Source organism: Canis lupus, chromosome 4 (assembly GCF_003254725.2).
Source record: "Canis lupus dingo isolate Sandy chromosome 4, ASM325472v2, whole genome shotgun sequence".
Classification (NCBI taxonomy): domain Eukaryota; kingdom Metazoa; phylum Chordata; class Mammalia; order Carnivora; family Canidae; genus Canis; species Canis lupus.
In genome coordinates, this window is record NC_064246.1 from 60951056 (window position 1) to 60976489 (window position 25434).

At 35.6% G+C, this 25434-nt stretch overlaps 1 protein-coding gene and 1 long non-coding RNA gene across 2 annotated transcripts in view; one reads left to right on the forward strand and one right to left on the reverse strand.

Moving 5' to 3' along the window:
- The window catches only part of LOC112651396 (sperm-associated acrosin inhibitor-like), a 124458-nt gene that overhangs the window by 82150 nt on the left and 16874 nt on the right, over window positions 1-25434 (forward strand). The gene's annotated exons all lie outside the window — the stretch shown is intronic.
- On the reverse strand, window positions 962-25343 carry LOC125754990 (uncharacterized). Its single transcript, XR_007410331.1, has 5 exons — window positions 25190-25343; window positions 20477-20588; window positions 6283-6361; window positions 4335-4473; window positions 962-1890 (listed from the first exon to the last, which is right to left on the reverse strand). It is a non-coding gene; the product is annotated as an uncharacterized LOC125754990 (long non-coding RNA).

The window sequence follows — 25434 nt, forward strand, 5'->3', positions numbered from 1 at the left end:
TTATAAAGAAAGACATTTATCCATGTGCCTCCAGGTGTGATGGGTAGCACGCAACAAAGTCAAAGGATGGCCTCATCTGATTCAACTTGAGTGGATAGTGGGGCAGCAGGGAAGTTGGAAAGGAGTGCTCTATGCCAGATTTCTGGGCAGAGATAATTGGTGAAGTGGGTGGGTATGGCAGCATAGGGATGGAAATGACAGGAAAGGACAAACAATAATTTAGGAAAGCATTGAGGCAAAAATATGTTTTCCTTTTCATTTTATGCTGGAAAAAAAAAATGGCCTTTGGAAATTAAAGCAGTAAACACCTAGGTTATCCAAGGCTGAACTTGAGTCTCATGGAAAAGGGGTTCCTAGTAATGTCAGCAAGGCATGGATGGAGTCTACCCAAGGGAAATGTAGTAAGGAAGTAGCTATTAGGGCAGCCCGGGTGGCAGTGGTTTAGCACCGCCTGCAGCCCAGAGCGTGATCCTGGAGACCCTGGATCGAGTCCCATATCAGGCTCTCTGTACTCTCTGTATGATGCCTGCTTCTCCCTCTGCCTGTGTCTCTGCCTCTCTCTGTCTCTATGAATAAATAAAAAATAAAATCTTTTTTAAAAAAGTAGCTATTACATGGTATATAAGACCGTGAACCTAAAGCAAATTGGAAGCACAGCTATCATAATCAGGACCCATAACCAGAGTGGGAGGATGTGCAAATCTATTTAATCTGGGATCATCTAAGCTGCACATGGTGCTTTTTAAAAATCCATAACTAGGATTGGTCAGAGCTTCATAATCTGGAGTGAAGCTAAACCTAATTAAGGGGGTCTAACATTTTAGCTAAGGAAAGAGAGCAGTTATTTGCATGAGAAGTGGGCAGTCAGGACTGTTATGGTCAACAGAGTAGGGTCAGACCTTGAAAAGCTTTGACATTCAGCTGGGAGTCAAGAGAACTGTAGGCCTAGCTTGTGATATAGAAGTTACCAGCAACCCTGATGATAGATGGTGAGATGCTTTGGAGAATAAGTTTTTGTGAAGATGTTTGAGATAACACGGGAACATCCAAATGGATGAAGCTAATAATGCTAATGGGACTTGAGGGGCTTCTGGAGTGCTGATAGTGTCTGGTTACTCGGTCCAGGTGATGCTTAAATGAGTGTGTTGATATTGTGAAATTCTTCAATCTGTTATCTTCCAATCTGTGCAAGTTGCTTTGTGTATGGGAGGCATCAATGCTATTTTATATTAAAAGTCTTAGAAATACATTAAGGTTATAAAGATTAGTCAATAAAACTTGAGTATGTAAAAAAAAAAAAAAAGCCTTGAGTATGCCAAAGAATAGTTTACAATGAAGAAGTAGGATTTATTTCAAGAATGAAAGGACAGTTGCATATTAGAAAGGATGTTAGGGCAGCCCCCGTGGCGCAGTGGTTTAGCACCGCCTGCAGCCCAGGGCGTGATCCTGGAGACCCTGGATTGAGTCCCACCTCAGGCTCTCTGTATGATGCCTGCTTCTCCCTCTGCCTGTGTCTCTGCCTCTCTCTCTCTCTCTCTGTCTCTATGAATAAATAAAAAAAAACCTAGAAAGGCTATTAGTATAATTTATTGTATCAGTAAGTGAAAGGACAGTTACTATATAAATAATTGATAAATATTGAAAGTGAATTGAATAAAATCTCTATATCTGAATATTCTTTGTAATAGGAAAACTGTCAAAGATAAAAAAGAGACTGTAAACGTTTGAAGTTGGTGAAAATGCTGATGAGAACATAAACTTGTAGAACTTATAAACTCTCTCATGTGAGAGTTCATCATAAAGTTGTTTCCAGAAATATTCATGACAGGACTTTTTGTGATATTGCAAAATGGAAGTCATCTTACAGAGAGTGGTCATATTTTGGTTTATCTGTGAATGAAAAAAATAAGTAACTATTAAAAATAAGATTGTAAAAATATTTATTGACATGGAAATATATCATCTTATACTCCATGAAATATAAGTTTACACATTGTAGAATAATGTAAATTTTAGTATAACATATAATGAAAATCATGTGTAATGTGGGTAAAAACAACTTCCAATAAAATTGTATGTAAGGGATCCCTGGGTGGCTCAGCTGTTTAGTGCCTGCCTTCAGCCCAGGCGTGATCCTGGAGTACCGGGATTGAGTCCCGCGTTGGGCTTCTGCATGGACTCTGCTTCTCTCTCTGCCTGTGTCTCTGTCTCTCTCTGTGTTTCTCATGAATAAATAAAAAAAATCTTAAAAAAAATTGTATGTAAAAAAAATTGTATGTAAAAATATAATGACAAATTCTGAACTGTTAAAAATGGCCATTTCTAGTTCTTAAGATTATGTATATATTTGTATGTATTTTGAATTTGTGCCTTTTTATGTCTGTTTTCTACATTGAAGAAGTATTATTGTGTAATATTAAAAGTATGACAATGGCTACCCAGTGTTTTTTCTTATTAGGGAAGTAGGGAGGGTGTTGGATCAAAGAAAACTTTCATGAACAGAAGCAAAGGCCACAATTTAAAATTTTTTTACTTGAATATAACTGACACAAAATCTTACATTACATAGTGATTTAGCATCTTTATATGTTATGCTGTGCTACTACAATTGTAGTTTCCATTTGTCACCGTACAACACTGTTACAATATCATTGACTCTATTCCCTATGCTTTACCTTTTATTCCCACGACTTATTCACTCCATAACTGGAAATCTGTACCTTAGCACTTCCCTACCCCCATTTTATCTATCCCTCTTGCAACCATTAGTTTGTTCTCTGTATTTATAAGTGAATTCTTCTTGTTGTTTGTTTATTCATTTGTTTTGTTTTTTTTTAGATTCCATATATGAGTGAAATCATATGGTATTTGTCTTTCTCAGTCTGACTTATTTCTCTTAGCATAATACCCTCTAGGTCCATCCATGGCAAGATCTCACAAATGACATTGGCAAATGGCAAGATCTCATCCTTCTTATGGCTGTATAATACTCCATTTTATTATATTTAGATATATGATATATATATATTATATGTATATATCACATCTTCTTTTTCCATTCATCTATCACCTCTCACTTCGGTTACTTCCATATCTTGGTCATTGTACATAGTGCTGCAATAAACACTGAGGTGCATATATCTTTTTGTTTTTTTTTTTAAATTTAAATTTAATTAATTAACATATAGTGTATTATTAGTTTCAGAGGTAGAGTTTAGTGATTCATCAGTTGCATATGTTACCCAGTGCTCATTACGTCAAATGCCCTGCTTAAGGCCCATCACCCAATTACCCCTCCCCTCCTGTCCACCTCCCCTCTAACAACCCTCAGTTTGTTTCCTATAGTTGAGAGTCTCCTATGGTTTGTTTCTCACTCTGATTTCGTATGATTGTTTTGAATTAGTGTTTTCATTTTCTTTGGGTAAATATCCAGTTTAATATCTTAACCAAGGAGTTGCATAACCTTTGACTGTAGTCAAAAGGAATGTGGCTATCTCCTTGTGGGTGGATGTTAGTGAAAGATCAGTCCTGCTCCAGTCTTAATAAAACAACTTCAAAAATTATCAACACTTCCCTTTTATTATCCTCCTGGGAGTACTAAGAGTCACCAGGAAGAACTCAGATGAGGGCCTGACTTTAGTTTCCTTAGTACATGTTATCATACAGAATTCATGGAAACACAGGTTCCCACATAAAATCACTTAGGCTCCTAAGAAGCATAGTCAGTATAAAAAACCAGAATACTATAAACCAATAGAAACACTTATTCCAAAATAAGTATAACTTAAATAAGTATAATTCACTGTATTTTTAAATATATGTAGAACTTTAGATCAAATAAACAAAATAAACTCTTTTTAAGCACACAGGGAACATTTAGAAAACTAGACTATCTTTTAGGTAATACAGGAAGCCTCAATAAATTCCAAGGCACACAGACTGTGTATTCTGAAATACATATGGTAACATGTACTATCTATATGCTTGCAAATTAACACAGATTCTCTGAGTTAATAAGAGAATCCTGATGGGGATTGCACTATATTTAATACTTAAGAAAAAGAAAATATTCATATTAATGTAAGAAAACCATTGTAGCAAATAATCCTAAAATGCACAATGGGGGATCCCTGGGTGGCACAGAGGTTTGGCGCCTGCCTTTGGCCCAGGGCGTGATCCTGGAGACCGGGGATCGAATCCCACGTCAGGCTCCCGGTGCATGGGGCCTGCTTCTCCCTCTGCTTGTGTCTCTACCTCTCTCTCTCTCTCTCTCTGTGTGTGTGACTATCATAAAAAAAAAAAAAAAAACTAAAATGCACAATGGCTCAACATACACAGTAGATATATATTCTTTTCCATATAAACAATTAAAAGTGGTTACAGATGTTGGGGAAGTAGTATTCTCGTCCATACAATTATTCAGAGAGATGAAGCGGAGGCCCTTCAATCTTCAAACAGGTGACTTTCACGGTACTGCATCATGAGAAAGAATATTACTCATTATCAGAGATACAAAAATTATTTTTTAAAAGACTTTATTTATTCAAGAGAGACACAGAAAGAGAGGCAGAGACATAAGTAGATGGAGAAGCAGGTGCTTTGAGGAAAGCCTGGTGTGGGACTCGATCCTGGGATTCTGGGACCATGCCCTGAGTCAAAGGCAGACACTCAACCACTGAGCCATCCAGGCATCCCAAAGATACAAAAATTAAACCACAATGATATATCACTAAACCTCACTAAGTGGCTAAAAGCAAAGATTGGTAAAGCCAAAGCTTGGTGAGGAGATGTGGAAAATGGAAAACCTGTACATTACAGTTGTGAGTGTAAATGGATTCAATTCAATTGGGAAGATGTGTTAACTATTAATGCTGAAAAATACACCAGGATGTAATAATTGCACAGCAAACATGACAGCATTTGTGCACTAAAACTCATAGACAGAAATGTAGGACACAAATTTATTCACAATGGCCAAAACCTACAAATCATCTAAGTGTTCTTCACTGTAAAACATAAAAACATTAATTATACTCATATAGTAAATACAAAATAGCAGTAAAAGATGAGCTATCGATACATGCAACAGCATGATGAATCTTACAAATACAATGATGAGTAAGTGAAACCAAAAATAAAAGAGGACATGCTGTACAATTCCTGTTACAGAAAGTGCAAAATGGGCAGAACCAAACTATGGTATTTGATGCCAGGATAATTGTTATCCTAGGAGTTAGTAGTAGAGAATAAAAGTGGGGAGGGCTTTAGGGATTCTGGTAACATTTTGGTTCTTGAACAGGGTGCTGAATACATGGATACTGTAGAGGCCACTGGTGTGTGCTTCACCCAGATTCCATTTACCAATTAAATCTTTACTCCTATTTCCCAGATTTCGTATACTTTGCTCATTATGACTTGCATCACTACCTTCTTTAGAGTACTACCTGTACTAGATACTAGTGCTATTTTGTCTGGATGTTCCAAAAACCAAGTGCTAGGAATTTACATTTCCTTGTAGCAATCTCTATGTAATGAGTGAGTAATGCAGGAGAATGGCAGCACAGATTTCTTGCCTTGCTGCAGAACAAACTTTGCTGTAATTTACACTCCTCAGGGAATGAAGCTACCTCTGGAAATTCACATAAAATTGCATCTTTGGTCTACTTGTTTCTCCTCCTTATTCAACAACTCCACTCCTTAACTCATATCTTCCAGGGGCATTTCTTCAATAAACACTAGTACATGAATCAACATATTAAGATCTTCCTGAAAGGCAAGCCTATGACAGTAGGTGACATCATGATTATAGGGAGTAGATTATAAGGATGCGATTCTAGAGTTGGATATCTGGCCCACCAAATGGCACTGAATATCTTGTGCCTGGTAGCAAATAGTGTTGGTGTCCCATGGCATGCTCTAACAATGTAATTTTAAAGTTTTCCTCTGTGTTGAGTGTGGCAAGATAGAGATGGAAGGATGTGCCCTGGCTTATGTGATACCTTTGATGTTTGGGAGGTAAAGGAAAATCATAGTTATGACTCTGATATTGGATGTTGGTATTAAGTCTCATCAATATATGAAGGGAGAAAACATTAGGTTCAGGTTGGTCAGTAACTAATTTAAAGAAAAGTTTAGGGCCAGAGATCATCCGCTGTCATTTAAAAAAAAAAAACTGTCTCCTGCAACTGAAAGATCAAGATAATAACCCAGCATAGAGCTTAATTGTGACAGAGAAGGCAATGTGGCATTGTAGGGCCACAAGCACTTATTCATGCAACTTACTTGTGCCTTCAGGACTTGCTCAAGTTGGATCTTGTATATGCAGTTTCCATGTCTTGATGATGGAGAGACTTCCACTCCGCTTTAAGGACATTAATATCATTCCATGGGATGATAATTTGAAAACATATATATGTATTTATATATAATAATATTTATATATATTTATATATAATAATATTTATAAATACATATATGTTTTTAGTTTTTGTTTTGCTTCTGCCCCACCTCCATCTCCTACACTCATGTCTCCCTATATATACAACTAGGTAGTGTATTACCATACTTTATTATTAAAAACGATGAGAAATTAAATTTTTATGTGAACATTTATTCTACAATAGACTGGGAAAAATAAATGGCAAGCTGGACCCCTCAATAACTACAGATTATAAAGATCAAGTATTGTCTTAGGATAACTACATACTGGTGAAGTACGTTAAATGCTTCAGTGGATCTGAAACATTTTGCAGTAGATCAGATCCAGTGAACTCATTTAAAGTATTTTGCCATTTTTTCTCTATTTTTTAGAATACAATTTATGTGGCATTTAAATGGAACTGTTATGTGCTTTCCATACTCTTAGATTTGGAGAAATGTTCTGACTCTAATCTGTGAGGTTATGTATTTTCCTGGTCAAGAGCCCTATTGCTCAGAATGAAGTCATCATGTCAGTGATAAAGCACCCTGAGGTGAATTACTGCTTTCAGAAAATCAACGTTCATAAGGAACAAAGATTTATGATTATATTTGTTAATTACAATGTTTTATGGATTGAGAGGAGAGAAATTCCAAGGAAGAAATGTCTTTGATACTGGTGATAGTTCAAAAGAGTGACTATGGATCTTATCCTGCCATCCCATCAACCATGGGAAGGGGTCAATATCAAGAGGGTTTGCTGAATTCAGACATGATTGAGTATCTAAGAGTATTAAAAATCTGTGTCTCAATTTCTGTTCAGGGTCCTGGAAGCCAGAAAGTCCTCACAAAATTCCTGAGCCCACTATAGCATAGAAGTGATGGGTAGACCCTCCCCTGTATGGAGTGTCTAGATTGATGGACCTGAAGGTAGGCTTAAAGTATCACTGTACACATAAGTGGGCATTAGAAGCACCCAAACATTATCTCCACTTGGTAAAGAGTGGTGAGGATCAGAATAGAGAGCCAGTGGATATGGTCTCGGCCAGGACAAAGGTATAACTTCCATTTACATAATATACATTTTTTAAGAATACTTTTAGGTTCACAGCAATATTCAGCAAAAGGTAGAAACATTTCCCATATATATACTCCCTGCCTTCACACCTGCCTAGCCACTTTCATTCTCAATGTCCCCAACCAGAGCAGTATCTTTGTTATGAAAACAAATACACTACACTGGTACATCATTATCCCATAAAGTCTGTAGTTTACTTTGTGGGTTCATTCTTGGTGTTGTACATTGCATGTGTTCAGACATCCAAATGAGTGTGAAGTGGTATCTCATTGTGATTTTATATTTTTCTGATTATTACTAATGATGTTTATTATGTTTTCATGTGCTTATTGGCCATTTCCAGATCTAATTGACAAAATATCTGTTCAGGTCATTTGCCCATTTTTAAAATGGGTTTCTTTGTCTTTTTTTTTTTAAATAAGACTTTTTTTTTTACAGAGCAATTTTAGGTTCAGAGCAAAATTGAGAGGAAGGTGCAGAGATTTCCTATATATCCCCTGCCGCCACACACGCATAGCCTCTCTCATTATCAATGTCCCTTACTAAAGTTGTGCCTTTGATATAGTTGATGAAACTTACACTGATACATCATAATCACTTAAAGTCCATAATTTATGTGAATGTTTATTCTTGGTGTTGTACATTCTATGGATTTGGACAAATGTATAATGACTTGTATCCATCATTATGAGACACAGAATATTTTCACCATTCTAAAAAACCTCTATCCTCTACCTATTCATCCCTTCCTTCCTTCCCCAGTTCCTGGCAACCACTGATCTTTTTACTGTCTATATAGTTTTGCCTTTTCCAAAATGACATAGGATTAGCATTATACAGGATATATCCTTTTCAGATTGGCTTCTTTCTTTTAGTAACAGGCATTTAAGTTCCTCCATGTTTTTTCATGACTGAATAGCTCATTTATTTTTGGATCTGAATAATATGCCATTGTCTGGATGTACTAGTTTATCCATTTATCACTGATGGACATTTTGGTTGCTTCCAAGTTTTGGCAATTATGAATAAGTCTTCTATAACTATCGGGTGCAGGTTTTTGTTTTTGTGTTGACGTAAGTTTTCAATTCCTTTGGGTAAACACCAAGAAGCATGGTTACTGGATCATGTAGATGACAGTTCTTTATCAGATGTGTCTTTTGGCAATATTTTCTCCTAGTCTGAGAACTGTCTTCTCATTTTTTAGATATTGTCATTTGCAGAACAGCAGTTTTTAATTTTTATGAAGTCCAGATTATCAATTATTGCTTTCACAAATCAAGCCTTTTGGTTGTGTCTGATTTTTTCCTCAGCCACGTCCAATCTACTAATAAGCTCACCATCTTCATTCAACAGAGAATTGGGAGTTTTATCCAGAACAAATAGATAAGAAAAAGAAATAAATATAAATATCCAAATTGGAAAGGAAGAAGAAAACTGCCACTATTTGCAGATGAAATGATATTATATATAGAAAACACTGAAAATTCAATTTAAAAAACTATTAGGATTAATAAACAAATTTAGTGACATTTCAGTATACAAAATCAATACACACAAAATTTTACATTTTTATACACTAATAATGAACTATCACCAGAAAGAGAAAATAAGAAAAAAAAATCCTATTTACAATGAGATCATAAAGAATAAAATACCTAGAAATAAGTTTAAGGAAGTGAAAGATGTGTATATTGAAAACTAGAAGACATTAAGGAAAGAAAATAAAGAAGATACAAATAAATGGAAATATATTCCATGCTCACAGATTAGAAGAATTAATATTGTTAAAATGTCCATACTGCTCAAAACAATACAGTGCAATCTCTACTAAAATCCCAAAGACAGGGGCACCTGGGTGGCTTAGTCAATTAAGTGTCTGACTCTTGATTTTGGTCCAGGTCATGATCTTGGGATTGTGGGATCAAGCTTGACAACAGGTTCTGTGCTCAAATGGGGAGTCTGCTGGAGATTCTGTCTCTCTCCCACTTCTCCCCCTGCTCACTCCTATCTCTCTCAAATAAGTAAATAAATCTAAAAAAATTCCAATGACATTTTTCACAAAAATAGAACAAACATTCGTGTGGAGCCATAAGTGATTCCAAAAAAACCAAGAAATCTTGAATAAGAAGAACAAAACTGTATGTATCATTCACTCTGATTTCAAATGCTATTGCAAAACTATAGTAATTAAAACATATAGTAATTTATAGTATTGGCATGAAAACACACATATATCAATAGAACAAAATAGGAGGCCCAGAATAAACCCATGCATGTATGGTCAATTCATTTATGACAAAAATATACAATAGGGGAAAGAAAATACAAGAAATAAAGAACAGTTTCTTCAAGAAAAGGCATTGGAAAAATTGGACAGCCACATGGAAAAGAGTGAAACTGGATTGGTATACCACACACAAAAATTAACTCAAACTTCAATAAAGACTTGAATGTAAGACCTGAAACCATAAAAGTCCTAGAAGACAATGTGGGTGGTAAGCTCTTTAGCATGGGATTGATGATGATTTTTTAATCTGACACCAAAAGCAGATTCAATAAAAACAAGAATAAACAAGTGGGACTACATCAAACTAAATAGCTTCTTTACAGCAAAGGGAACAATCAATAAAATGAAAAGGAAATCTACTAAATGAAGAACATCTTTTAGCATTTCCTGAATGCAGATCTGCTGAAAACAAAATTCTTAAAATTTTTGTTTGGGTCTGTTTAATTTCAGCTTCATTTTTGAATAACAATAGGTTTTACTTGAAATTCTTGATTAATAATTTTTCCCTTGAGCACTTTGCATATGTTATCCCACTATCTTCTAGCCCCATTGTTTCTGCTGCAAAGTTAGCCATTAATCTTATTGAATGTTGCTTCTAAGTGTCATTTTTCTTGTCTTTTATTTTTTCCTTGTCTTTGACTTTCAGCATTTTTACCATGATGTGTATATTTGTGGTCTCTTTGTATTTTATCCTACTTGGTATTTGTTGAGCTTCCTTGATGTTTAGGTTGTTTTCTTAACCAACTTGGGCAGTTTTCAGACTCTATTTCATCAGTTTTTGTCTCCCTCCCTCTCTCCTCTCCTCTAATATTGCCATTATACAACTGTTAGTGTGCTACATTGCGTCCCACATTTCCCCATTTTTTAAATTTCCTCTTTTCTCTGGCTTGCATAATGTGTATTGATATATCTTCAAATTCACTAATTATTTCTTTTACCAGTTCAAATCGACTATTGTTCCCTTCTATTGAGAGTTTTTTTTTAATTTTTTGCTTCAAGAGCCTTTTAATTTCCAGAATTTCCATTTGCCTCTTTTCATTGATATTCTTTATTTGAAGTGGCATTGTTTTCATACCTTCTATTACTTCTTTAATCAAAGTTTTCCTTAGTTCTGAAATATTAATAATGATGCTTTAAATTTTTCTGGTTAAATCCAACATCTGGTCTCTCTCATAGGCAATTCTGTTGCCTGCTTTTCTTCATTGTGATGGCTTGTGCCTCCCTGTTTCTTTGCATATCTCCTAATTTTTTGTTAGAAACTGAACATATAATGACTTTAGTGTTTCTGGGTACTGCTTCCCCCCACGAGGACTGTTTCTTCTTATTTGCTTGTTTATTTTTTTAGTGATAGGCTGAGTAGTTGTAGTGCCATTTACTCCCCTGTTTCTTCCTAAATATTGTCTTTGATGCTGCTTTTTAAAGAGGCACAACTTTGGGAATGCCTACAGTTGCCTTGAAAGACAGTGGTACAGATTGGGCCTCTCCCACTCTGTCTCTGAATAGACCATCTGTTACACTCCACTAATTGCCAGCAGATCACTCTACTGTTTACAACAATGTCTCAGGACATAAATACCTCTACAAACTAATCTAATTGTATTTCCTTGGGTGGAATAGTCTTGAGGCCAGTGTTTTATATTTTTTCTTACCACAGGAAGGCTCCTCCAAGCTATCTTATTCCTGATTTGCCTCCTGCAAACTAGCTAACCTGTAGTCTATGCAGTATCTTCGTTAAGTCCATAAATCTTTTCCTAATTCCCTTCACAATAACCTTTGTGCTTTTTGAAAGAGCTCTGGGGTTTAAATTTCTTCATACTCTATTGTAAATGAAGTCAGTTCCTTTGGGAAGAGATCTGGAGCTATCTGTTTTATGGTCTTCTTCTCCTCCAAGGCAAAACCTCTGATCCAAGGCTTCAGAACTAAGTGTGAAGACAATGACAAGCTTTTCTCTAAGTGACACCCATTCTGTAGCACCTGACCACTCAGTGGTCACTCAATCACTCAGCAGTAGCCTCAGGTTCACTTTGTTTGCCTCTCCTGGTGTAGGACTATTACTTCATGAACTGGGAGAAGGACCATAGGTGTGCAGTATCCACCATAAGCCACACCTAAGGCATAGCCTTGATCCTATGATATATGTATATATAGTGGAAGGTGGAAGAGGAAGCCCCCAATTCAGGGTTTACTCACTCAGGAATTAAACCCAGCAACAGACAGATGGAAGTAAGAAGAGAAATTCTAAAGGCCTGCTCTTCCTTGGAAGAAAACCCTCCAGCTTGGAGCTGGGTAAAGAGATATTCTTGTGTTCTTGGATAAAGCAGTCTGGAGTGGAGTCTCCATCTTATTGACTCAGGAAAGGGAAAGGGAGAAGCACTTTGCTTTAAATACTGCAGACTTTTGCCCTTTCCTATGAATTTTTATAGATGTTTTTAGTAGATATATCTTCATTTGCTCTTTGCCCTTAAGACCATTTTCATAGACTTGATTTAAAAAAATTTTTACCACTTTCACTGGAGAATGGGTCAGCAGAATTTCTCATGCTATCATTCCAGAAGTTTAATGCACTTTATTTTTTCATGTGGATGCAAAGTACTGTCTGATATCACTTTCTTTCATCTAAAAATACTTCCATTAATGTTTCTTGTAAGTCAAGACCAAGGTCTTATAGTAACAAATTATATTAGTATTTTTCTCTCTGAAAATGTCTTTAGTTTTGCCTTCATTTTGTTAAGATTATTATTCGGGGTATAAGCTTCTTGAGTGAAGTTTTTGTTTGTTTGTTTTTTTTTCCTTTTAGTAACTGCAATATGTTAAGCCAACACCTTTGGCCTCCATATTTTCTTTTCTTTTCTTTTCTTTTCTTTTCTTTTCCTTTCTTTTCTTTTCTTTTCTTTTCTTTCTTTTTCTTCTCTTCTCTTTCTTTCTTTCTTTCTTTCTTTCTTTCTTTCTTTCTTTCTTTCTTTCTCTTTCTTCTTTTTTAAAAGATGTTATTTATTTATTCATGAGAGACACACACAAAGAGGCAGAGACACAGGCAGAGGGAGAAGTGGCTCCCTGCAGGGGATGTGGAACTTGATCCCATGACCCCAGGATCATGCCCTGAGTTGAAGGCAAATGCTTAATCACTGAGCCACTCAGGTGTCCTTGGCCTCCATATTTTCTGATGGGAAGTTAGCTGTTAATTATATTTTTGTCCTTCTATATATGATGAGTCATTATTTCTTTTGCTGCTTTCAACATGCTTTCTTTATCTTTGGCTTTCAGTATTTTGATTGCCATGTGTCTGGATTTGGATTTTTTTTTTGTATTTACTCTAATTGTAGTACACTGTCTTAGATATGTAGAATAGTGTTTTTAAAATAAAATCTGAGAATTTTTCAGCTTTTATTCTAATAATGTTTTTCTGCTCTTTTCTCTCTCTTGTATTATTCTGCTACTCCTATTATGCATATGTTGGTGCATTTAATGGTGTTCAAGATTTCTTTAACATTGTGTTCAATTTATCTTGTTTTATTTTCTGTTCTTCAGATTTCTTACTGCCTATTGATCTAACCTCTGTTCACTGATACTTTCTTCTGCTAGCTCAAGCCTACTGTGAACTTTTAAGTTTTGGTTATTGTACTTTCAATTACAGAAATTCCATTTATTTATTTCAAATAAGTTTATATCTTCATGATATTCTCTATTTGATGAAATATTGTCATGCCATTCTTTAATTCTATAAATACAGTTTTTTTTGTTAGATCCTTCATTATATTATAAAAGCTACTTTGAATTTTTTTCTTAGGTCCAACATCTTAGCCCCTCAAAGAGAATTGCTATACTTGCATTTTTTTCAATCACTATGTATGGGACATACTTTCCTATTTCTTGAATTTCTCATATATTTTGTTGAAAAATGAGCATTTTAGTAGTATTTTGTAGTGACTCTTTATGATGACTTTCCCCAACTAAATTCCTGGTGTCTGTGCTATTGTTTTTGGTTTTTGTTCTCTTTATGTGTCAGTAAATACGCTTTCCCTTGAAGTATGGAGTCTGATATTTCTAAATTCTGAGCTTCTTCCATGCTAAAAGTTACTGGTTGGCTTAGGGTGACAAATGCAATCCTCACACACAAGTATGGACAGCTCTAATATTTTAACTCCAATATTTATGACAAACGTGTAAAGTAGGAGTTATGATTCTCATATTTAAAATAAGGAAAATGGGGATCCCTGGGTGGTGCAGCGGTTTGGCGCCTGCCTTTGGCCCAGGGCGTGATCCTGGGGATCCGGGATCGAGTCCCACGTCGGGGTCCCGGTGCATGGAGCCTGCTTCTCCCTCTGCCTGTGTCTCTGCCTCTCTCTCTCTCTCTCTCTCTGTGACTATCATAAATAAATAAAAAATAAAAAATAAAATAAGGAAAATGTGCATTATAAAGTCTGGGTGTTGAGTTCAGGTTATTCATTGTTGAGATTTGAATTGATCTCCCAAAGCTCTTTAAACTGAATCAGTTTGTAAAGCTGATTGGTTAGTTAGGAAGAAAATAAGTGAAAAATTTCTCCCTTATATGAATAGCCTTTAGTGTCTGTCACTTACCTCTGGATAAGATCAAATTATTTATCACATAATTTAGGATAATGCCTCATCTGGTTTCAACTTTAATCTCCAGATTTTTTTCTCCTATTCTAGCAATTTATATGTTGTGCTTTCTCCTAGGTTGTGCCTGAGTCTCATCTTGGAACTTTTAAAACATAGTAATGCCTAGGATTCACTATTAATAATTGTTCATAATCTAGATAGTAGAATGGTGCATCTTCATGCTTTAGAATTTCTCCAGGTGATTCTAATATTCAGCTAGCTTTTCTTAAGTTTCAAAGTTTAGAGTCTTGTTGAATTTGCATTTCCAAATTTTTTTTTCTTTTTCTTGCTTGATTCTCCTGTTCTTTTTCAACTCACTTACTTATTTTCATGTTATCTTCCCTATCTTAAAATCTATATTTATACACATTTCTTTCTTTTCTCCTCATACTTTGAGTATATTAGATTACATTGTCCCAAACCTCCTGCTGAGGGAAGATCTATTGAGAAGTATTTGTGAAGCATCTCTCCTGATGTACGGTACAGCTCCCAGGGAGGACACAGAATGCCTCTTTCTCTTATCTGCTCTGAGCTATCTGTATTACTCCATCAATCTCATCACTCACATCTCAATAAAAGACACTTAGTTAGATGGAGATGGATGGTTGGAGGAAAAAGGTGAACACAATAGCCACTGTTGCTTTACTCATTATCTCTGCGTGAAGTATGGCAAACAGAGAACTTAGGGAGGTAGCCCCAGGGTATAGCATTGCTGTGAGTCTTGCTCCGGATTGCTCCTTTCAGAAATAACTACCATTTTTCTGAAGAAAATACTGATATTGAAATATGCACGTTTATGTGAAATGCAGCCAGGCTCCTTGTATGTTCTCTCAAAGATTTGGGAAAGTAATCAACTTCTTCTCTCGTGTTCACAGAGCACTTTCTATGGTCTTTTCTCTCAGATCTTTAGAACAGCTTTCTCTTGACATATTTCATGTTGAATTTTAGAGTTGGGAGAAAAATAGAGCTAATAATCCACTTAGGAATCTAGGGAGTTGGAGTAGTTACTTCATTATAAGGTAAGACACCATAAAATGTATCCTAAATTCTGTTAGCCTGTCCTTAGGAGATGGGCTATGTGTCTTGTCCCATTGTTGCAAACATCCAGAAGGGTTTCTTTTATAGAATCAATCAAATGACTCTGTTCTCCTTATGAATCAAAGTTATTTTCATCATCTTGGCCTTTACTCTTTTTTTTCTGGTGCATATTTTTTCCAGTCCTGGGTAAAATACTTTGCATATCCTAGAAAAACAGGAAGCGTTCTCCTGTAGCTTAGGAATGAAATGATTGTTTTACTGGGCTTTTAATTCTTAGTAAAATGACAGCATATATTCTAAAGTTATTTTAAACATCTCATCATTGAACTGCTTTTTTTCATTTCCCATGTTAGAGAAGTTGAACAGAGTGGTGGGTTAGAATGGCTGTAGTTCTTTATTCACCTGTAACTCAAGAACTTTAACCAAATTCTTTTCTCCTTTTGGGGCCCAGATTCCACTGTTCTGTGCAAAATATAGCGAAGGAGTGATCTCTTCTAGATCTGGTATTCCTTGAAAATCTAATTTTTTATTTATCAGCTATGAGTCCCTGAAATCAAGGTCTTGTATAGGGAAAGAACTCATTTATAGCTGAGGTGACCAGTTACTTTCCTTAAAGTTCAAGGTGTCTCCATAAAGTTTGGAAAAATGTAGCTGTTAGGTATTGAATAGAACCCTGATATTAGAGCAGAATTTCTTCATATTTCAGTGACTTCACACAAGGCATTGTCTTATGTCACAATGAAACATCTATTTTATAGAGCTTTCTAAATTTTTTATCCTCAGACTCTTAACTGTAGAGAACAATCTGATGGTTACCAGAGGGTGCGTGGGGGATGGGTGATATAGGTGTTGGGGATTAAGGAGGCACTTGTGATGAAAACTGGGTGATGTATGCAAGTGTTGAGTCACTATACTGTATGCCTGAAACTAATACTATGCTGTTTGCTAAATAACTGCAATTTAAATAAAATAAATCTTCAAGTAGGAGTTATTAAAAATAATATACGACACTTTTTTCACAGATATAGATTAACTTGGGGATTAATATTTTCCTAAAATTTGGATACATTTGAAATTTTGTATTTTTATTACTACCACAAAATTCTGACCTCATTAGTTGCAGTTGATATATGTGTAGCCTTTTTATTTTTTTAAACTGTTCTTTGGTTGCAGAAACTCCTTTTTAAAAATCATCACATTTCAGACATCTGGTAAGTTATTATTGGTTCATTTGGAAGTTGAAGCATGTAAATTTTTAACCACTTTCAATTTTTCAAATCATAACAAAGTTGACCAAGCGAGATGTACAAAAAAGAATTCTCCAAAAAGTAAAATTATGTGTATTATTATTATACCAAGGTTAAGAAATAGAATCTAACAAGAAATACAAGACCATTTAGCATCATCTATACAAGGTGATGGTCTATTTAGTCATCTCCAAATTCCAAATTATTCCATAGGTAGTTATTTGTTGTGCACAAAACTGAGAGATGTAAAAGTGTATTGACAGTAGATTTATTCACCCAACAACACAATGGGAAACAAATAGCACGTCAAGTATCAGTTTGTAGAAGGATAAATGGTAATGATTTCTATGCATCTACATAGTGGAATATTAGGTAGGGAAATAAATAAACTACAGCTCTAAATATCAGTATATATATTAAGATCACAGAAAATGTAAAAAGACAGATATGTAAGAAATGTATAGTTTGTTTTCTTTGCATATATTATCAAAATATCCAAAATTTTCATGAGCATATGCATTGTTTTGCTGTGGAATTCTCAAGGAAGATAGGGCATAGTAAATAGAAAATTCAATTAGGTGTCTTCCTCTGGTGTATGTAGGAGGAAGGAATGAGAAAGAGGTGACCTGGGAGGGGTGAGAATAGGGAGTTGGTTACATGATAAAAACAGTCAGCCAGTTGCATGGCCTTTCTTGGATTTTTATAACAATATTTTGGTAATGTTTTATTATTTATTGGAATGTGACTACATAAGTTTGTCTTTAAATCTAAATACAGATTATATTGATCCTTTTTTTGGATGTATGGCATTTCATAGCTATCTTACACCATTCACAAAATAATCAACTCAAAATGGATTAAAAACTTAAAATGTAACACTTGAAACTGTATAACTCCCAGAAGAAAATATAAAGGATAAAATCTTCATGACATTGGTCTCACTAATGATTTCATTGATACGATACCAAAAGTACAGGCAATGAAAGCAAAAGTAGATGAGTGGGACTATATCAATGAAACAGCTTCTGTACAACAAAGGAAACTATCAATAGAGTAAAAGACAACCTATAGATGGGAGAAAATATTTGTCAACCATATATCTGGTAAGGTGTTAGTTTCCAAAATAGAAAAGGAACTCCTTCAACTCAATGGCAAAAACCAAATAACCATATTTAAAAATGGCCAAAGCACTGGAAATAACAAATGTTTGTGAAGATGTGCAGACACTGGAACTCTTATACACTATTAGTGCTAGCATCTGAATGTGTCCTTCCCAAAATCTTGTATTGAAATCCTAACACCCAAAGATGATGATATTCAGAGATGAGACCTTTGGTAGTTGCTTCAATAGTGCAGGTGGAACCCTCGTGAATGGAATTAATAACTTAAAAGAGAGGCTCTAGAGAGAACCCAAGCCCCTTTCCCCAGGTGAGAAGGCACAGTGAGAAGACACTAGCTAAGAAATAGGAAGAGAACATTCATGAGAATGCAATCATACAGGTGCCTTGACCTCAAACTTCTCTGCCTCCAGAACTGTTCATTTTTTGTTATAAGCCACCCAGTTTGTGGCATTTTGTTATAGTAGCCCAACTGGACTAAGAAAGTCAGTGAGAATGTAAAATGGTGTAACTATTATAGAAAACAGAATGAAGGTTCTTCAAAAAATTGAAGATAGAACTGCCATATGATCTAGCAATTCTACTAAGTAAATATCCTCAAGATTGAAGAAGGATCCTAAAGAGACACCTGCACTCTTGTGTTCATTGTAGCATTATTTACAATAACCAAAATACGGAAACAACCAAGTGTCCATCACAGACAAAAGGATGAAGAAAATATGGTATGCACATATAATGGATTCTATTCAACCTTAAAATTATTTTTTAAAACTATTTTATTTATTTATTCATGAGAGACACAGAGAGAGAGAGAGGCAGAGACACAGGCAGAGGGAGAAGCAGGCTCCATGCAAGGAGCTCGATGTGGCACTCGATCCCTGGTCTCCAGGATCACGCCCTGGGCCGAAGGCAGGTGCTAAACCGCGGAGCCATCCAGCGTTCCCCTCAACCTTAAAACTAAAGGGAATGCTACCATTTGCCATATCATGGATGGACCTGGAAGATGTTAAATGAAATAAGTTAGTCAAAGAAGAACAAATACTGGCATGATTTCTCCTCTATGAATTATCTAAAGTAGTCAAACTTATAGTAACAAAATAAAATGGTGGTTGTCAGGGGATTGAAGGAGGAAGAAGAGGGGAAACTGTTGCCCAATGGGTATAAAGTTAGAATTACACAAGATGGAAAAATTCTAGATATCTACTGTGGAACTTAGTGTTTACGGTAACAATATGGAATTGTGCACTTAATTTGTCAAGAAGAGTACATACCGAGAAGTGGGATTGCTCCAATTATGATCATTCTATTTTTAATTTTTTGAGGAATCCCCATACTATTTTTCCATTATTGGCTGTACCAATTTGCATTCTTGCCAACAGTGGACAAGTGTTCCATTTTACTCCACAGTATTGCCAACCCTTACTGTTACTCTCATGTTTTGAAGACAGCCCTTCTAACAGGCATGAAGTAAAACCTCATTGTGTGTGTGTGGTTTTTTTTTTAAACAACAGTTTTTTTAAAAAAATTTAATAATGAAAAAAAAATTATTTATGATAGTCATACAGAATGAGAGAGAGAGAGGCAGAGACATAGGCAGAGGGAGAAGCAGGCTCCATGCACCGGGAGCCTGACGTGGGATTCGATCCCGGGTCTCCAGGATCGCGCCCTGGGCCAAAGGCAGGCACCAAACCACTGCGCCACCCAGGGATCCCTCATTGTGGTTTTGATCTGCGTTACCCTGATGATGAGTGATGTTGAGCAGCTTTTTGTGTATCTATTGGCTACTTGTCTGTTTTCTTTGGGAAAATGTCTATTTAGTTCCTCTGCCCATTTTTTAATCAGATGCCTGTGGGATTTTGTTTTGTTTTGTTTTGTTTTGTTTTTGGGTTGTTTTTTTCTTGTTGTTTTGTTTTCGGTTTTTTTGCTATTGAGTTGCATGAGTTCTTGTTGTATTTTAGACATTAACCCCTTATCAGATATATGCTTTCTAAATATTTTCTCCAATTCTATAGCATTATTCATGATAGCCAAGATACAAAAACAACTGTAGTGTCTCTCAATGGATGAATAGATAAAGATGTGCTGTGTATATGTGCAATGGAACATAATTCAGCCATGAGGAAGAAGGAAATTCTGTCAAATGTGAGAATATAGATGGGCCATGAAGGCATTGCGCTAAGTATAAGCCAGACAAAGACAAACACTGTATATCACTTAGATGTGGAAACTTAAAAAAAAAAATCCATACTCATAGAAATAGAGAGTAAAAAAAAAAAGAAAAGAAAAGAAATAGAGAGTAGAATGGTAGTCATCAGAGCCTGGAGAGTGGGAAAAATGGAGAGAGGTTAGTCAAAGGGCACAAACTTTCTGCTATGACTAAGTTCCAGAAATCTAATGTACAACATGGTGACTATAATTAATGCTACTTATTATGCAATTGAAGGTTGCTAAGTGAGTAGATCTTAAATGTTCCCACCACAAAAAAGAAAAGGAAATTATGTGATGGGATGAAGGTTAGATAAGACTATGGTGCTAATCATTTTACAATATAAAAGTGTGTTAAATCAACACATTGCACAACTTAAAGTTAACAATGATATATATTAATTATGCTTCAAGAAATGTAAATACACAGACACAGACACAGACACACAAATACATATATATGTACCTTGTGCCAGTGTAAAATAAATTATGTGATCTTGTCCTCAGAGATCATCCAATTTGGGACTTCGTTGTCAGCTATGTCAAGGACACTCTGCTAACACCCTGGATTCACTCTGCTGTGGAGGCAGGAGCTCAAAGTTGTCATTTATTTCCTATACTTTTCTAGACATCAATGTTTTTTTAAAGATTTTATTTATTCATGAGAATACACAGAGAGAGAGAGAGAGAGGCAGAGACACAGGCAGAGGGAGAAGCAGGCTCCATGCAGCGAGCCCAATGTGGGACTCGATCCCGAGTCTCCAGGATCATGCCCTGGGCCGAAGGCAGCGCTAAACCGCTGAGCCACCCAGGATGCCCACATTAATTTTTTTAAACAGACACTTTGAGAAAGCTATTTTAAATTAAATGGTCTATATTAAATAGCTACAGATTTTAAAATGTTGGTTACTTCCAGCAAATGCATCAACTGTGTTTTTAAATGGAAATTTCTAATTTAGTTTTTAAGTATATATGGTAAATTCATTGTTTCTGGTATACTATCCTGAGATTTGACAAATAGTGGTCATGTAACCACTATCAAAATCAAGATGCAAAATCATTCTGTGACCATTCCCACATTCCTTTGTGCTGCCCTGAGAAATTCTATGGCCCTTAAGATACTGCCTGTTTTCTGACAAGGCAATATGCTTTATTATTTTTTTAATATTTTATTTATTTATTCAGAGAGACACAGAGAGAGAGAGGCAGAGACACTGGCAGAGGGAGAAGTAGGCTCCCTGCGGGGAGCCCGATGTAGGACTTGATCCCAGGACCCTTGGATCATGATTTGAGCCAAAGGCAGATGCTCAACCACTGAGCCACCCAGGTACCCAAGGCAATTTGTTTTATTTATTTATTTATTTGGCAATTTGCTTTAAAGACAAACCTGGACTTATGTGCATTTGGAAAGTGAGGCAAAATATTCCATAGAAAGCATCAATGAATCTGATTTTTTGGAATAAAAGAAATTTTTTGACTTTATTAGTTTGGATAATGACATATATCTTCCCATAAGAGGTACTCTAAGCATGTCTACCTTTGAATTCTTCAGTGATTAAGTTCATTGGCTGCTCATGGTTTTCTTTTCTTTCTTCTTTTTTAAAATTTTTATTTTTTTGAGAGACAGAGAGAGCACAAATGAGTGGAGGGGCAGAGGAAGAGGGAGAAGCAGACTCCCCGCTGAGCAGGGAGCTGGATGCAAGGCTGGATCCCAGAACCCTGAGATCATGACCTGAGATGAAGACAGATCTTAACTGACTCAGCCACGAAGTACCCCTGACCATGGTTTTCAACTGTACCCAACAACATGTGATTACTACACCTGCCTCTGATTATTGGGCTTACAGTTTCTTTTGCTTCCTGGATATTAGGAATTACCTGCTTCTACAGAATCCCATGGTCAATTCTCCTGCCTATATTGATCTCCCTATATTTGATATTTTGCCTCCAGTATCTCACAGGATCTCCTAATATGGAATATTGGAGAGGAAACATAAATAAACATGTGGTCAGTGTTTTCCAGCAAGAGTTAATATTCATACCTAATATTGGACCTAATAGACACAATAGGCAGCATGTCAAAAATTCACATATTGCCAGTTTAAATAAGTTGTCTCACTTGTACATGCCGTGTATGACAAGAGGTTCCACCAAGGAGTCTTCAAATTTCTCATTTTGCAGAAGAGAAAATCACAATGAGTTTTATTAATTAGAAAAGAATAGTTTCTTCACACATTCAGGACTCACATAGGGAATAAACCATGTTTATAGACAAAAATTCATAAGAGTAAAAAAAATAGAAATTGTGGTCTTGTTAACTTACAATTTTCACGTGATTCCCAAATGAAGAAATTCTGTAACTGAAAGAAATCATCCAAATATATGTATTTTATATGTGTGTATGTATATATATTTATTTTTAAATATCTTATTTATTTATTCAGGAGAGGCACAGAGAGAGAGGTAGAGACATAGGCAGAGGGAGAAGCAGGCTCCCAGTGGGGAGCCCAAGGCGGAACTCGATCCCAGGACCCTGGGATCATGCCCTGAGCGGAAGGCAGATGTTCAACCACTGAGCCACCCACACATCCCTATGTGTAGTGTATATTTAAATGTGTTTGTGGAAACAGGAATATTTCAGAAGACATTTGGAGAGGTGAGGAGAAACAGTCATGACTGTAATCTATCTTTTTCATAGTAAAAGACTACAAGTGTGCTGGAGAGTAATTTGCTCTTATCTATAAATTCTAAGCTGCATTTATTATTTTACTCAAATGCAACTTCTAAAAGTCTAGAAAAAAATTGAATGAGCATAAAATGACCTGTATAATCATATTCAGTACAACACCTAGCAAAAGGATTTAGCAATACCTTAAAAGGAATTGTGTATACTTGTATATATATTTATATGAAGATATATCATTGTTAAATGAAAAAAGAGAGAAATATCTTTATTCTCCTGTTTCTATTTTTATCTATCCATCTATCATATATTTATCTGTATCCATCTATTATCTATCATCTTTAAGGCCAATATCTTCAAATCTTTCTCAGCTCTGTCTTCATAAAACCTTCTTTCTGTGTCTGCATCAAATTTCTTTCTGTCTCTCTTTTATAAAAATCCTTGTGATGACATTTAGGGCTCACCAAGATAATTATATGTATTTAGATATGTATACATAGATATACACATATGTATATGGACTATGTGTAGTATACGTATGTATGCATAGTACATAGTATGTATACATATGCTATGTATGTGTATATGTACATAAGTATATATGCATCTATATATGTGTAGATGTAACATTAACACATGTTATTATATATATTATATATATATACCCTCTGCTTCTCTTCCTCTTTCTCTGTATCTATCATGAATAAAATATTTTAAAAATATAGATATATACATGCATATAGATACACACATACATACGAGAGCATATATTTATATATACACATATGCATATATTTGTGTGAGATTTTAGTATAGTTGTATACTAAATATCTGTACATATATGCATATATTCAAACATTTGTGCATATTAAACATTTTCTAGAAAGATAGATATCCATTAAATAATCCATACATTTAACATTCTCTTTCGTGATTAATTTAAAAAACTCATAGCCTGTTGTGCACCATAGACAGTGTCTCCTGCTCTTATTTTTTTTTTCCCTGCTCTTAACCTCAATATGTGTAAGAGAACTTCAGTTTAATTTCTCCACAAATGTGCCAAAAGGATTTGCCTGCATAAATATCTCTGGTGGTGTCTATGTAAATATTTCAAGGAACTAATGTAAACACAATAGTCACTTTATTATGATAAAGGTACATTTTTTGCACTTATCAGATTTTGTAGTCTCCCATTAAGTTGGCATGGGGCAATGCTAGATTCAATGATTCTTTTCTAAATCTTGGCTTTCTTCACTGATTAAAAAAAAAAAGGCAGGTTAGATTAGGGTGACAAATATAAGTCTGACACATAGCCTATGCACAGACTTTTAATATTTTATCCTTAATATTTATGACAAACTCATGAGACAGAAATTATTCTCACATTTAAAATCAGGAAGTTGTGGATTAGAAAGGGTCTGAATATTGTGTCAAGTTTACTCAATGGTAGTTGAGATTTGAATCAGAACTTTCATCTGCCAAAGCTCTTACCGCTGAGCCATATGGTGAAGCAGATTAGTTAAATAGGTCTGATTAAATCTCTTCCTACTTCAAATCCTATAGGGTCTTCCACTAAACTTTGAGGTAAAGATCAAAGTATTCATCATGTAATTCAGGGCACATGCTTTCCTCTAGCCCAGGTCCCCAAAGTGGGTCATTCCAATGCTTATCTAGGAGCTTTTTGAACATTTCAGGTTGCGAATTTTTACTATAGTTTTACGAGATGTTCCCATTAGGGGAAATTGGTTGAAAAGAACATGAGAACTCCCTGCATTAGTACTTAAGATAAGGTTTTAGGAGAATCTCCATTGATCTCAAAATAAAAAGGTTAATACAAATCAAACCTCCAGTTAAGTCTGATGTGCTTTTGGTACCGCAAAATACTAAGAGTCTAGGTTATGTGTCCAATTACAGTTCCCAAAACTCTTTCTTCTCTTCTTGTTTTTCTTTTTAAATATTATTTATTTATTTATTCATGAGAGACACAGAGAGAGAGGCAGAGACATAGACAGAGGGAGAAGCAGGCTCCATTCAGGGAGCCCAATATGGGACTCGATCCCAGGACTCCGGGATCATGCCCTGAGCCAAAGGCAAACACTCAACTGCTGAGCCATTCAAGCGTCCCTTTCTCTTCTTGTTTTGATTCTCCTTTTCTTCCCAACTCAATAGCTTGGAAAGCTTTCATATCTCTTCTCTACCTTGTTTTCGAAGCACTATTTCCATCTCTCCTCCCCATACTTCTGTATACATCTGATCAAACTGTCCCAAATCTGCTGCTTAGAGAAGATCTATTGATAATCCATTTGTCAATCTCACAAGGAATCTTTCATGGCTATTTTAGAGCCTCTAGGCAGAACACAGAGTACCTCAGCATCTTTCCTGCCACAAGCCATCTCACCTCCATTAAGCTCCTCACTACCAAATCAATAAAGGAGATTCCTCAGCTGGATGGAGATAGTTGAGAAGTAAAGGGAACCAAATAGGTACAGTCCTTACCCCACTTTCCATTGTGTCAGATGGATCAGACAGGGACTCTGTGAAGGTAGCTATGATGGGAGGCCTGCTATAGGTCAGTCCTTCCTGAAATAACGGTTTCTATTTTCTGATGAAAAACTTAAAATTCTGAAGTACATATTTCTGTAAATGCAGCATGCCTCCTTGTGGGCTGAGCCAAGTTGGAAGAATAATAAGCTCCTACTTAAATATGCACAGAGGATTTGCCTGGTGTTCAAGTCCACACA